Genomic DNA, 13676 nt, shown 5'->3' with positions numbered 1-13676 from the left:
GCGCCGCGAAGAACCGCAGAGAGAGAGGGGCGGGCTGTCATCCCGAAGCCGCCGCCGTAATAAGAACAGGTAAGTGGGAGGCGGCAGGGCCCGGGCGCCGTGGCAACCTGACAGCTCGGGGCCGTACAGGACCTGCGCGAGTTCTGACAGCTGTCACGCCGTGGGGGTGATGGATCCGGACAGGCAATTAAAGATTAAGTGGGTCCCTGCTCCGAGATTCCACCAACATTTAATTATTACTTAGCGTGCCACTGTTTAGCCCTTCAAGGTGACTTAATTACAGTACAGAACAATGGCTGCTGTAGCCGTCCCTCTGTCCCTGCTACCAACAAAACTCAATCTCAATAATGCCCTCCTCTTTTAATTGGAAATAAGAAAGTAATTATGCCATCACCATTTACAAGTTTGATATTATGCGAACACCAGTGTAGAGATATATATGCCAAAAGGGTCTTATTTGTATATGTTTCAGTGCAAAATTCTAAGAGTTTGACAAGAGGGTTCACGGAAGGTGCTGAAACAGGAGGAGTTCACTGAGGAGCTGTCCTTGGTGCTGAAATCTCACAACACTCTCGGTGAAAAGAGGTTTTGTTCCGACGCTTGTTGTTGTTTGTGACCTTTGATGTGTCAATAAGACTGACTGAATGCTGAATAGGGGTTCTGGGAGGAACATTTGACTGAAAAAGAAAAATGAGCTTCGTTTTTTAATTCAGGCGAACACATTTTAAAACACATGCCCATCACCACTTTGGTCTTTATGCATTAAAACAGCAAAGGAAGGGAGTTTACACCAAACCATAATAATACAGTTGTTAATTTAAAAACCAGTGATGATTTAAGGTACTTAATAATCTATGACTTGAGCTCAGGAATCTTGGGAGGTACAAAACAATTAAAAACATATCAAACTTTTGTTATGTATATCTGAAAGGGAAACACTTCCCTTATAACGATTCTATTATGAAGGGCATCGGACAGCTGGTAACAATACATGTTTCATTCGGAGGGAAAAATGTGCTGAATCATTTATATCCATAGTATATATTCCTGTCTCCTAACATGTGTGAAAAAAGAAAATCTATGAATATTTTTAAGGCTGCTGTTGTTTTGTTTTTTTAGTTTCTTTCGTGAATGCAGTTTGACAAGCTTGTTTTGGCGAGTGCCGCACCATTTGTTCAAAAATAAACAAATAAATAAAAAAGAGCTCGCACTTCCAAGTGCTTCTAAGTAAAACGCTTACAGACCAGATAACGCCTGCGTAAAATCATCTCAGTCTGGCCGGCCGTTTACTGAAGTGAGGAGGGTTTGTCCCACAGTCAATTCGAACCACCTTTACAGATTAATGGCTTAATGGCCCTGGTAGATATTTCCTCAAAGTGTATTTATACTGAATTTATCACTCAACCCCTCAAACCCCCACCCACCTCCACCCGGCCCCACAGCCACTCCCCCAAACCACACACACACACACGCACTCACACACACACACACAAACACACACACACACACCCGCACATGCACAAACACACACACACATACGCACGCACACACACACAAACACACTCACACACACACACACACACACACTAACGCCCACACACACACACGCCGCCCCGCCGTCTCTTCGCTAATAATTCTCCCCACACCGGCGCGCTCCTCTCCTCTCCTAAGCGGCGCTATTAGCAGATTAATTGCGCGGTCACGCTCGGTCGCTCTCAGTCTCACATCTGTTTAATACATAAAAATGGTTTATTGCTGATGGAAAACACCCCCCAGTTTTCACACGCGCGCGCGCAGGGCCCTTATCGCCATCTCCACATGGCAGCGCACCAGATGTTCCCCGCCGAGCCTCCGATAACCACAGAGGGGAAAAGGGAGGAACAGAGGCGGAGGGAAAAAAAAAAAAAAAGTTCCTTTTTGAAAGGAAAAAGCGAAGATGGGTTTCGCCCAAAGCGTTTAACCCGCGGCGGGGCCCCCTCTTAATCGCGAACGAAAGCCCGGGTCCAGCGGTGACCCGGTAAAAAAAAGAGGGGCGTTCGTTCCGCTTTCATCCCATGGTTTCTATCAATGTAATGTTAGCAGTTAGCACGGAAATGCATTCGGGTATTGCATCTAACAGGATAGTGTTTTTGAGCGCGTATAGGATAAAATAGCATTATTTTGTTCTTTACGGAACCCTCTATGGTTTGTGTGGAACCCTCTATGGTTTGCGTGAAAAGTGTGAAAGCTCCCAGATTGAACCGTTTCGATTGACAAAGAACCCTGGAACTAGATATGGTTTCTCCATGGAGACACAGAGGAGCCTTTTGGAACCCTTTCTTCTAAAAATGTACTGTATCTCTATTAACAGACTGACGCCTGAATTCAACGTTGGTCCCTCAGTCACATCGAAGCGTAAATTTTCCTTCTTGACAAATATAATTAGGTGAGCTGTGTAACTGTCACAACGACTGAAATAAACTGTGTTTGTTTTTTATTTCCGGGGCCAGGGCGGTAATGTGAAGATGCGCCAGAAGGTTCTACGCACTTCTCGCAATTATCTTTTGTTTTACTCCGACACGTTCAAGCTAATTGCACTCAGGAACATTTTAAAGCAAACTCAGAAAAGCCCATTGATTTGGCCTGAGGCAAAGAGTCTCACTTCATTATAACGAAAACACATTATATATGTTACTTAGGCATGCAGATGGATGCACATTCGCCCTGTTGTAAAAAGTGATATTCATCTCACTTCAAGCACGCACACTGTCAAGACATAAACAGCCAGTTAGAAACTAAATAAAAATGTAATTAGTTTATGTATCGAAACTGTAAGTACCTGTCAGGGCTGACAGAAGTAGGTAATAGTACTGATATGATGTGATGATGTTTTAAAAAAAGTTTTCCCCCGTTTTTTAAACTAGTTAGAACAGTATGACATTTACATCGAGAGAAGGCGGACGAGATCTTCCTCCGTTCTTACTTTATAAATGCCAGCATCTGGCGTTCCTTCTTCTGTCACTGACTTAAAACCATTTTTAATATAACTATCTGGTCATAAATTGCGATCGTGCAAACGCTAAAGCCCAGCTGTCAATACGCAATGCGCGTTTTCGTCCAGTTGAGTATTTAGGCGAGATTACGTTGTTCTCCAATAACTCACGCGGGCAGGAGCGGATATGCAGACTGAGCGCGCTCCGTAGCGCAGTCCACGCAATGCTTTACTGTCAGGGGGAGGGGCCTAACGAGGCCTTTGTGATGCGGTAAGAGGAGGGGGCTTTGTGGCGCGGTGTCGGTGAGTCATCGGAGCCGGAACAAAGGCGGGGGGGGGTGGATCAGCCGGGGTCAGCGAGCAGTGTTTATTTGGGGGTAGGGGGGACGGATGGGGGTGGGGGAGGCCCTGCTATCGCTCAACGCCAGGCTCTTCCCCGGGCCTCTGTGGGCTGGCGGGAGGGGACCGGGCCAGAGTGGGAGCGGGCGTCAGGGTGCACTCGGTGGCGGAAAGAAATCCAATTGGGGGGGGGGGGGGTGGGAGGTCTTTGGGCATCTCGGCCGAGCTGCAGAGCCGGGCCGGTGATTTATTACCGGGTCCCGGTTAGATTTGCCAATAGGAAAACACTTTAGCGTGGGGGGAAGAGAGGGGGATAACTGGAGGAAGATCGATGAGGATTTAGATTGAATTATATTTCTTCTCCTCTCTCTTGCCCTCCTTTTTCCACCCTTCTGTGGCCCGCCCCCTCCCAGGACAGGTTCGGGAGGTGGAGGGGGGGGGGGGGGGGGGGGGGGCAGTTCTCTGGCTGTTATTTCATAAGCTACATTTATAAAGTTGACGGGAAAGCGCTCGTCCTGTGCTGTAGTTGATCATATTTGGGGCTGACAACATTGTCACAATTGAGCACTTCTGAGGACAGCTCTACGGGTTGAGCCAAAATGGATGCCCTCGCCTTACAGTCTCAAAGACTTTAACATCCGAAAGGGTTTGACACAGTGCTCAAATTAAACCGCAAACTCATTTACTGAAATTGATTGTGTCGCAAATTTACAACATTGATCAACTGGAGGCGGGCGGCTTACTGGATTTTTGTTGAGAATGTGGATACTGCGTTTACATGCTGTTTAACGGTATGAAAATACTATAAAACATGTATGCGATGAAAAAAATCATTACAGCTAAATTAATGTTTAACGGAACACCGCTCAAATTCCCAATGCAATAATGGCTATTGTACAACCATTGTTCCTGCATAACTTGTCTTGCTGAGCTTTCATTTGTACCTCTAAACGTCTTCATAGTGTACCATATGAATGTCAGGAAAATTACTGTATGAATCTGAGGAAAATGACATTCATATTGACCCAAGAATTAGGTTTTTCTGGCAGCTAAATGAGATGTCAGCAAATAATATAGTTCAGCAATAACGGAACCAAGTCAATTCAATCCGGTTTCCCCAGGACCAAATAAAAAAACCGCACAGACACTGGGCCCTGGAAAAAACAAAAAAACAAACAAACAAAAGACCCTTCAGAGTCAGTACAGAGAAAAATAATCAAGGTTAATGTGCGAACTGAGAAATATAATCACTGTGACACTATAACCAGAAGGAACATGCTATAGCTTGTTTTACCCCCCCCCCCCCCCGCTCCCCTCCACCTCCCCTATCTCATCTTCTGTTCCTGAATATAACATGCCTGCTTACTACCATGCCTTCTTAATTAATTTTGCTGCGTCTCGTAGCAGCAGACAGGCACAGTTATCTGAGGAAAACAAGCTCTACAGGTATGCCTCAGAAGCTGGAATGTTCTAAGGTGGCGCTGACTCACTGTTTACAGACAGGGGGGTGCTCCAAACACCTGACTGTCGGAGCTGATAGTAATAGCCTAATTCCTCAAATGGGCGTCGTTAACGGCAACCGCTCCGCATCGCAGCGTAGAAACGCGTTGCGGTCCCGCGCTCCAAATATAATTCCGTTACTACGCAGAGAGAGCTCGAGATAGCGCTGTGCGAATGGGGAATGCCAACGGCGGGTTGTCTTGGTCGAGACCTGAGGGTAGAACTTCTTCTTCCCTCTGGTCGAGAACTTCTCTGCGGAGAGAAGCACGAAGGACCGGGGGTTCATTGTACGGGTGACCAGGGGAATCTAGCCTGGCGTGGGTCTAACTGCCCGTTGTAACCCATGTTTCATTCTCATTCTACCTTCTGTGGTTGGGGCAGGGACAGGACAGGCAGGGGTGGCAATGTTCATGCTGTGTGAAACAGCAAGGGTTTGTTGAGGAAATAGTCCTTGATAGTGGAATTTATAGCTCATATTTTGCATTATGTAATCATTCATGAGATTAATTATTCATGAGAGAACACATAACAGTGGAAGCTTATAGGCTTGAAATCAGGCTCACCCTCCTGAACCGGTCTTTGGTTCTTTTACGTGCTCGATCCGTGATTGTCTTTGACTTTACAAAGTATGAGGAGGATAGGGACAGGGGGGGCGGATTTATTTCTGATCTGTATGCATTATTTCTGGTAAATATATGTAAATGCAATATATGAAAATGCAAATAAATGCGATAGCTTCCATTAACCTTTGTGGCCGAACTGCTGTAAAAACAAAGATGCATTAATGTGACAATGACAAATGTTGATTTAACGCAGGCTAAACTGCACTTACATGGACAAGCATTTAAAATCAAAAGTCTGGCGAGCCCACCAACCACCCACCCCTTACCTGCAGTATACCCCCCCCTCTCCCCCCACCACCATTGAGTCACTGATTTCCTTTGGGCTTCAAATACATATGCGTTATTTCATATTTAAAAAATTTTCTGCACAAACACAGGCTGAGATCAACGGTCGCCAAAACTAACTAGACTCGGAGCAGCAGTGTAGTATAATGGGCAAGAAACTGGTCTTGTAATCTAAAGGTTGCAGGTTCGATTCCCAGGTAGGGCACTACCCTTGAGCAAGGTACATAACCTGCTTCAGTATATATCCAGCTGTATAAATGGATGCAATGTAAATGCTATGTAAAATGTTGCGTAAGTCGCTCTGGATAAGAGCGTCTGCAAAATTTGCGAAAACTTCTAACCGATCGGCGTTGTCTAGCTCCAGTCGCACGCGATACGGTGGCGTTGGGACGCGTGCGCGCGTGACCCTCACGGCGCTCTCCGACACGCGTCCGTCTCTCCCCCCGATGGCGGTTTTGGCACCCCCCCCCCCCCCCCCCGCCGCAGCAGGTACGTCGTGTACCGTGCCCAGATCAGAGAGACAGATTACGGGGGGGGTGGGGGCGGCTGATCTGGAGTCGGCCTCTTCGCCGCGCGGAAGAAAGGAGCAATCCTTCCTTCCCCCCCCACCCCCCCCCCCGCCGCCGGCTTTGATTGCTTCTGGTTTTATGGGCACCCCGGGGTCCGTCTGTCACGGCTGTCATCCAGAAAGAGGCATCGATTTCTCCCCCGCTTTTGAGTGTGTGTCTATATCCAGTGCAGTCCGCACGGATTTGCACAGTGACATCATTTTTTTTGTCGTTGTTGTTGTTTTGGCTCCGTGCCCCAGCACGCTGAACTTGAAATGAAACAATGAGTATGAGGTTGAAAAGCAGACTGTCAGCTCAAATTTTAGGGCATTTATATCCATACTGGGTGATCTGTGTAAGAATTACAGCCCTTTTTATATGTTATGTACATATTTATATGAAAATTTGTATTTAATATATGTAACCAAACATACGTATAGATATATATGCAACCAATGTCTTATCAAATATTTTCAATAAAAATGATTCCTTGAAAAAATACCAAGTCAATACACTATATGACCAAAAGTATTTGGACACCCCTTGTGGTGGGGTGGGAATGAGGGGGAGAGGCTGGGGGTGGGGTGGGAATGGGGGGGAGAGGTTGGGGGTGGGGTGGGAATGAGGGGGAGGGCTTGGGGGGGAGGTTGGGGGTGGGGTGCGAATGGGGGGGAGGGCTTGGGGAGGGGAGGTTGGGGGTGGGGGGGGGGTGGCTAGGGGGTGGGGTGGGTATGGATGGGGGGGGGGGGTGATTGAGAGTGGGTGCTGTGGAAATTAAATTCCCATGAAAATATGTGGGATGGGTGTTGCTTGATGGAAATCCAGCATGCTGTTTTGCCTGCAGGCTATCAGGAGAGCTAGAGGAGCACGGGCCTGCTCTGTCCCTCCCTCTCTCCCCGGCAGCCGGCCCTCCTAGTCGAGCGCTGGGGCAGACCCCATATGGAAATGTGACATTTGTTTAGACTCCTGCCATCTAATGATCCGTTTAACATTGGGTTGTACCCCTCTAATTGCCTCACACACTACCCGGATGGAATAGTGAGTCACCGAATAATTGCTCCCTCCATGAGTGCAGCGGGGTGGGCTGTGCTCCCCTCCCCTAATTTGCCATCCTGGTAGCTCCCTGAAGAGTTGAAAAAAAAAATGTGTCTGCTCTTCCTTGTCGAGAAAGCTCTCTATCTCTGAATTTCAGGAATACAAAATACCCAGAAATGCTAAAGTGTTAAAGTGTCAGTTTTTAAACTGAGATGTGCCCCAAGTACTATCTGCCTGTCTATCTACATCAGTATATTGTACTATAAGACACCATGAGCCGCCAGAACAAGCTTCAGTGCGCCTTGGCATAGATTTTACGAGTCTCTGGAACGCTACTGAAGGGACGGAATAGCATTCTGCCAAAAGATATTCCCTCATTTTGTGTTTTGATGATGGTGGTGGAGAGTGCTGTGTAACACTTTGGTCACAAATCTCTCTTTGGGTCTTCTGATAAAATAAAAAAAATTTAAAAAACATGTCATGATATTGATTAAAATACGAAAACAATACCTCCATAGTCATCAAAAGGTCTAACCTATCAGATGATGGTGTCAAAGAGACCTATATGCTTGCAGTCAACCTGGCAGATTACTCTTGCGCACTAACACTAATTATAAAGTATACTGTGTGTATGTCTGCAGTATAGAGGATTTACCAGAGCATGAAAACCACACTTCATGCGTACTTCTGTGAACTCAATTTTGCATGTGAATGACAGAATCGACATTTAAAAATGTGTACAAAATGGCTGACATAGCACACAGTGTTAAAAATGGGATAAACAAGAAAACAGTGCATTTGATTATTTAGATTTTCTTTTTCAAAACACCCATGGAAACTCCAGCAGCAGATAATCCAAAGCCTAAGGAAAGGAATCCAGAGGAGAAACGCAGTAGAAAGGTGACAAAGGATGTGCAAATGAGAGCTTAATGGTGGATGGTCTCCGCTACATTTTTGCAGATGAAAAATGGTGCTATAAAAATGGTAATGATGTTATAATGCGTTTAAGTAGGGTCATCACATTCGTAGCCAGGGACACCGGCTCTGAATGTGGTCCCTATGGGAGTGTCTTTCCCTTGGAGAGGGCTTACCTCCAGGCAATACATTAGCCTAAATTAAAAAGAGTGTACTTCCGAAATCAGTTCAGGGATCACGGAGGCAACACGTTGGGGTTACGCTTGGGGTCACGGCTCTTCAAAATGGGTGGTGGTCAAGGAATGATATCACCACCAAACCCCCCCCCCCCCCACCCACCCCCCCAAACCGCCCATGCCATTAATTCCACCCAACGAGGCGGACAGACGAATAATCGCCAACTGTCTGGGTCCGCGCGCTCTTAATGAGCAGAGGTGGGAAAAGACGGAATCCAATATCGCAGGAGTCTACGCAACATTAAATATAAAAGCAAAGCGGTATTATTAGAAGGTTCGGGGTGGACGAGTGGCGGAGAGATTAAAAATAAAGAAGAATTTAGTGAGAAGATTTCTATGCCTCGATTCAATCCTTCTCCTGCTCACACACTTCCATATTTAAGAACTTATGCTCTCAATGGTGCATGCACTACCTTTACACTAGACTCAATATAACCATTAGAACTGCATAACTCCTGTTTTAAATAGGATAGGCTCTAAGGATTTTCTATTTTGTACCTTGCTCTAGGCTAGCAATACTGCAAAGAAGAGCCCTTTCAGATTTTTAAGGAAAACACAGTGGAACTAATAATGAAAATGGCAGCGTTAAATGGTCTTCATTTGCATAATGTGCATTAAAGGCAGAGAACAAAACAGAATAAAACTGAACGATGTTATCAGTGAGGATTGAGATCCTGTAGTGGGTATGCCAGTATAGTACAGACAATTGCCATCGAAACTACGAGCACACCTGAGCCTTCTGGGACACACCTGGGTGTTAGATCAAAGGGGTTCCTTAATTAACCCAGATATGAGCTGAGATTGAGTGGTCACGCGCATCTTTATTTTCTATTTTTTGAAGAAGAAGAATAGAAGGGTGTGAGTCAGCCTTCCGCGCGAGTGTGATATCTCCACACCTGTACCGGCTACACGCTAGCAGCTTTAACAATGCGGCACGCCTCAAGATACTGCGGCGAGATGACTATTTGCTTTGCTCAGCGCAGAGAAGATGGGATCCGAGGAGTCTGACTCTCGCTGTTATTATCTGATGGTGTAATGGAATCCAAGAAGGATCACAGTAAACTCGGAGTTAAAATCAACTCTCACAAAGTACATAGGGTTCCTGTTGGATTCTGTGAGAGTTGAGTTACTGTAACACTGGACATTTTATTTACCGATGGGCTGGAATTCATTGATGTCACACTTTTAATGTCACCACCAACATGAGCAACATGGAAAGCAACGCACAGGAGAGGAAGATACACAGCGTGGTGAAGCAGTTCCCTCACGTCTACTCTGAGTGTTAAATCTCCAAACAGAGTTTAAATGAGCCCACTTTACACTATCAAAGAGTTTAAAGCACTCAATCAGAGTTGATTTCACACCGAACACTTTTTTCCAGTACATCATTATATTCTTTCCTGTAGGATTCAAAGTAATGGGATTGTTTACACATGCATGACATCATGACAGCAGTGATATGTACATGCGACCAGCCTAGAATAGTCCCTATTGCTCGGGACGGGTCATGCCCTGCTTAAAAGCACTGATTCAGATCAGTGCTGCAGTATTAGTGGAGGCTGGGTGAATTCTCTAATAGCACCACCCCTTTTTTTTTTCTTTTTTTTGTACACTGGTAAGCTGAGTGCATTCGCAGCAGGCTGGAACTCTCTACGGGACACCCAAAGTGTGACACGGTGACTGTGTCACATGGTGAGAGGGGGCATGCTGGTCCTCAAGGGGAACCTGGCAACACTGGTGCTGTTAATGAGATGTGTCTCTCCAAGAGGCCTCTTCAGGATAACAGGCATCACAAATTTAACAGCAGCTGAGTGGAATGCCTGAACGCAAAAGCTTACAAAGACTCCACCACAACTTTGCATCAAGGATTTTATTTTTTACTTTCATTTATTTATTTATCAAAATGTAGAGGTACATTTGCGAGGGCTAACCTTGTTGCTAGCATGTTCTTTTTCCAGACACAATACTATTACGGTATATTAAACGTCATCCAAACTAATTAATTTACGCAGTACTATGTAGTAATGCAAGTCACACTTCCATAAGTGTCTTACAGAGGGGTGATTTTTTAAAAAGAGGACAGGGGCCGGGGTGGGTGTCGGCGACATCATACTGGGCTATTTGTTCATTTGCACATGGTCTATGGAATGTGCAAAACCTAACCAAACATTTTTTTTGTAATTCTTAAATCCCGCCTGGAAGTATATTTTTCGGTCCCAAAAGGAGGAAATGTCTGGGAAACAAGAGGACGTCCGGTTTAGCCTGCTTCATCCACGCTGGACTCGTACCCACTGGAGGGCTTAAAAGCAGGAGGTCCTGGGCGGTGTTTCTCAAGGTCAACGCTCGACCTCAGGTCAGGAGAGAGCGACTTGGCTTCCGCTACCCTGAGATGGTTTAATCAAAGCTTTGGAGATGGGATTTCACCACTCGATTGGGATTATATCTCCTCTCTGGCTTGGGCTTCTGCGCTCTGACAGTGCCATTTAATCATGATCAGGTGCGACTGTTAGTCTTTCTTTTCCTGAAAGATTTTTGCTACGGACGAAGGTTACTTTGATTCTGAAAAATTCCGAACCATTCTGAAAACTGGAGACAGGTTTTAAAAAAAAAGGAGATCAAACAATAAGTAGATCAAAAGCAAAAGCATATGAAATATTAACAATGCGATTTCATACAAAATAGGTCATATATACAGTTTACTTGTTTCACAACTGCACATTTTGTGTACTTATAAAAAAATAAATAAACCTAAAAGCTACTTAGAAAAGCTCTCTCCTGCATCTACAATGGACACATAACATTTATGTTGTATGAGTGTCAGACAAATGGCTAAATGTCATGTAATGCTGTACTTTAAAGGGGCCTCTTGCATTGCATTACATTACATTACATTACAGGCATTTAGCAGACGCTCTTATCCAGAGCGACGTACAACAAGTGCATTAGTTCAAGGTGCAGAGGTGCAAAAGAAACACACTAGAGTGAAGTAAAGATCGTAGTGCCAGAAGTGACCACATAGATCAGGACTCCAAAACTGTAGAGTAACCTGTTCAGCAAAAAGGCTCTATGTCGATTTTGCTGCGACGATGACGCAGATTGTTCAAGTGTGCGTGTCTTTAGAGAGCGCCATTGACCGTGGCCCCAGTGCTGAGAGGTACAATGTACGTATTACTTCCTGCTTCCTCTCAACAAGACGCCCTACTTTTTTTTTTGCACGGATGTCATCTTGGCCCTCATCTCTATTTTTAAAAAGGAGACATTCGGCAATTAAATGTAGCGCATGTCGATATTTCACAACGGTCATTTCGTACAGAATATGTTTATATCATGTTACACATTTCTTTCGCCATCTTCATTTTATCCAACCTTGCTTCCATTAGCTATTGAATTAAATTCATAACCATGGCAACGCATTCTAATTGCTATGCAATGAATAGGTAGAGGAGAAACATGCACTGCACAGCAGTAACGAACGGGATGACCTTTTTGCATTGGCCTTCCTTCGCTGCCACGTGCGTGTTTGTAAAGCCTTCTCGTTCCACAGAGATAAACTCTGAAAGAGTACTCCAAGTGCACTCTGTTTTCCGACATTTTATCTATCATGGGTTGTCGCAGAGATACAACCCACAGGCCTGTATTCTATCAATATTTATCCATCTGTTTAGGCCTTGTGCTGTATCTAAAAGAGACATGCAGGATATTGGGCTATATAGCACCAAGAACTGTACTAAGTATAACTCCAAGGAGAGTACGTTGAAGGTGGACATGGTTTTGTCGGAATACATTTAAGCATAAATGTGAAAGATGTAGAAGCCCTTGGAAAACTACAAAGTAGGACAACAGAATTATTTCAATTTATAGAGGAGGAAGGGGTGGGGGGAGGGGGGCATTGTTCACTGAAAAGACTTTGACTCAGAGTTTCAGATGGGACACGGAGGGGTGGTACTTCAACACCTTTTGGCGTAACAAATTTTAAACATTATACGCACCAAATAACGCTCAGCTACCAGAATCCAAGTAGCACTAATGATAGCATAGATCAATAACATGGCCTGCCGCCTCTTCAGCCCTTCGTATGAAACAGGAGCAAGGTCGTCCTTCAAACTTTCTTTCTCCTCGGTTGTGACTAATTGGGCTTTAATGCGTAGTCTGTTTTTTTCTTGTATGTGTCTTTTCTGGCACCGAGTGCCAGAGTCTTTGTTTGGCTGTGAGTGATTTAAAAAAAGAAACCCATTTGCAACAGAAGACTGCAGCGGAGCAGTTGAGCTTGTTAGAGCGTGGGGCAAGGGGGCAAGGTGACCGCGATTCCTCCGGTCTTTCGCTAACGTCCAACGCCACCTCATTAGCAATAACAGCTTTGGATCGTGCTTCATACTGATTAATTGCCTTAATGTACGATGAAACACGGAGACGACTCCCACTCGATTCGTTCTGCTTCTAACGTTGTGTGGCTCATAGTCAGGCCTTTTCCGATGTACACCTTTTATCACGATCATGCTTATCTGCCGGGTAATATTCAAATACACGTTTCGTAATTTCACGTTCAGATAGCTGAACTCTGAATGCCAAATATCACGTTTCAAACGCGAACCTTCCGGCGCAAGCTATATGCGCATTTGCACTGAATATGATTGGACGCTATTTGGAATTTCAAATCATATTTGTAGACCGGTTTAATCCGTGGTTTAATGTCCTCTGTTCCCCTCCTGTTTCCTTTTACTCTAGAGTCCACCTGCCGAGCTGCACAGTCATCAGATTGGAGGAGCAAACTTAATGCTGAGTTGGCGACTCACCAGAGGTGTTACTTTTATGTGATGAGACAGGGACTACCCCGCACAACAGAAGCCTCCCCATTCTTATCAGGGATACGGCCATTTTACACCATCCCGTGGTGCAAATGGCCATTTGATGGCAAGAGCACTGCCAGGAGTACCAGACCATGGTGCGCAGGGTTTCCATTACTACACTGAAAACCAGCTGCTTTAGCGCTAATGTGCTAATCAACAGCCTCAAGGCCAGCTAACCCTGGATAAACAAGTCTATGCAGACCAGGGCAATTAGAGGCTCAAAAACAGTCTCTGCATAAGGTACAACAGTTAGTAAGACATCATTAATGAATGATGCCCACTGCTTTCCCCCAGCATACACACGCACGCACACACACACACACACACACACACACACACACACACACACACTCCACACCCTCCCTGAATGTGCCTGC

The sequence above is a fragment of the Anguilla anguilla genome, chromosome 9 (genome assembly GCF_013347855.1).
Source record: "Anguilla anguilla isolate fAngAng1 chromosome 9, fAngAng1.pri, whole genome shotgun sequence".
NCBI classification, from domain to species: domain Eukaryota; kingdom Metazoa; phylum Chordata; class Actinopteri; order Anguilliformes; family Anguillidae; genus Anguilla; species Anguilla anguilla.
The sequence above is the reverse complement of the archived record's forward strand: the minus strand, read 5'-3'. Positions refer to the sequence as shown.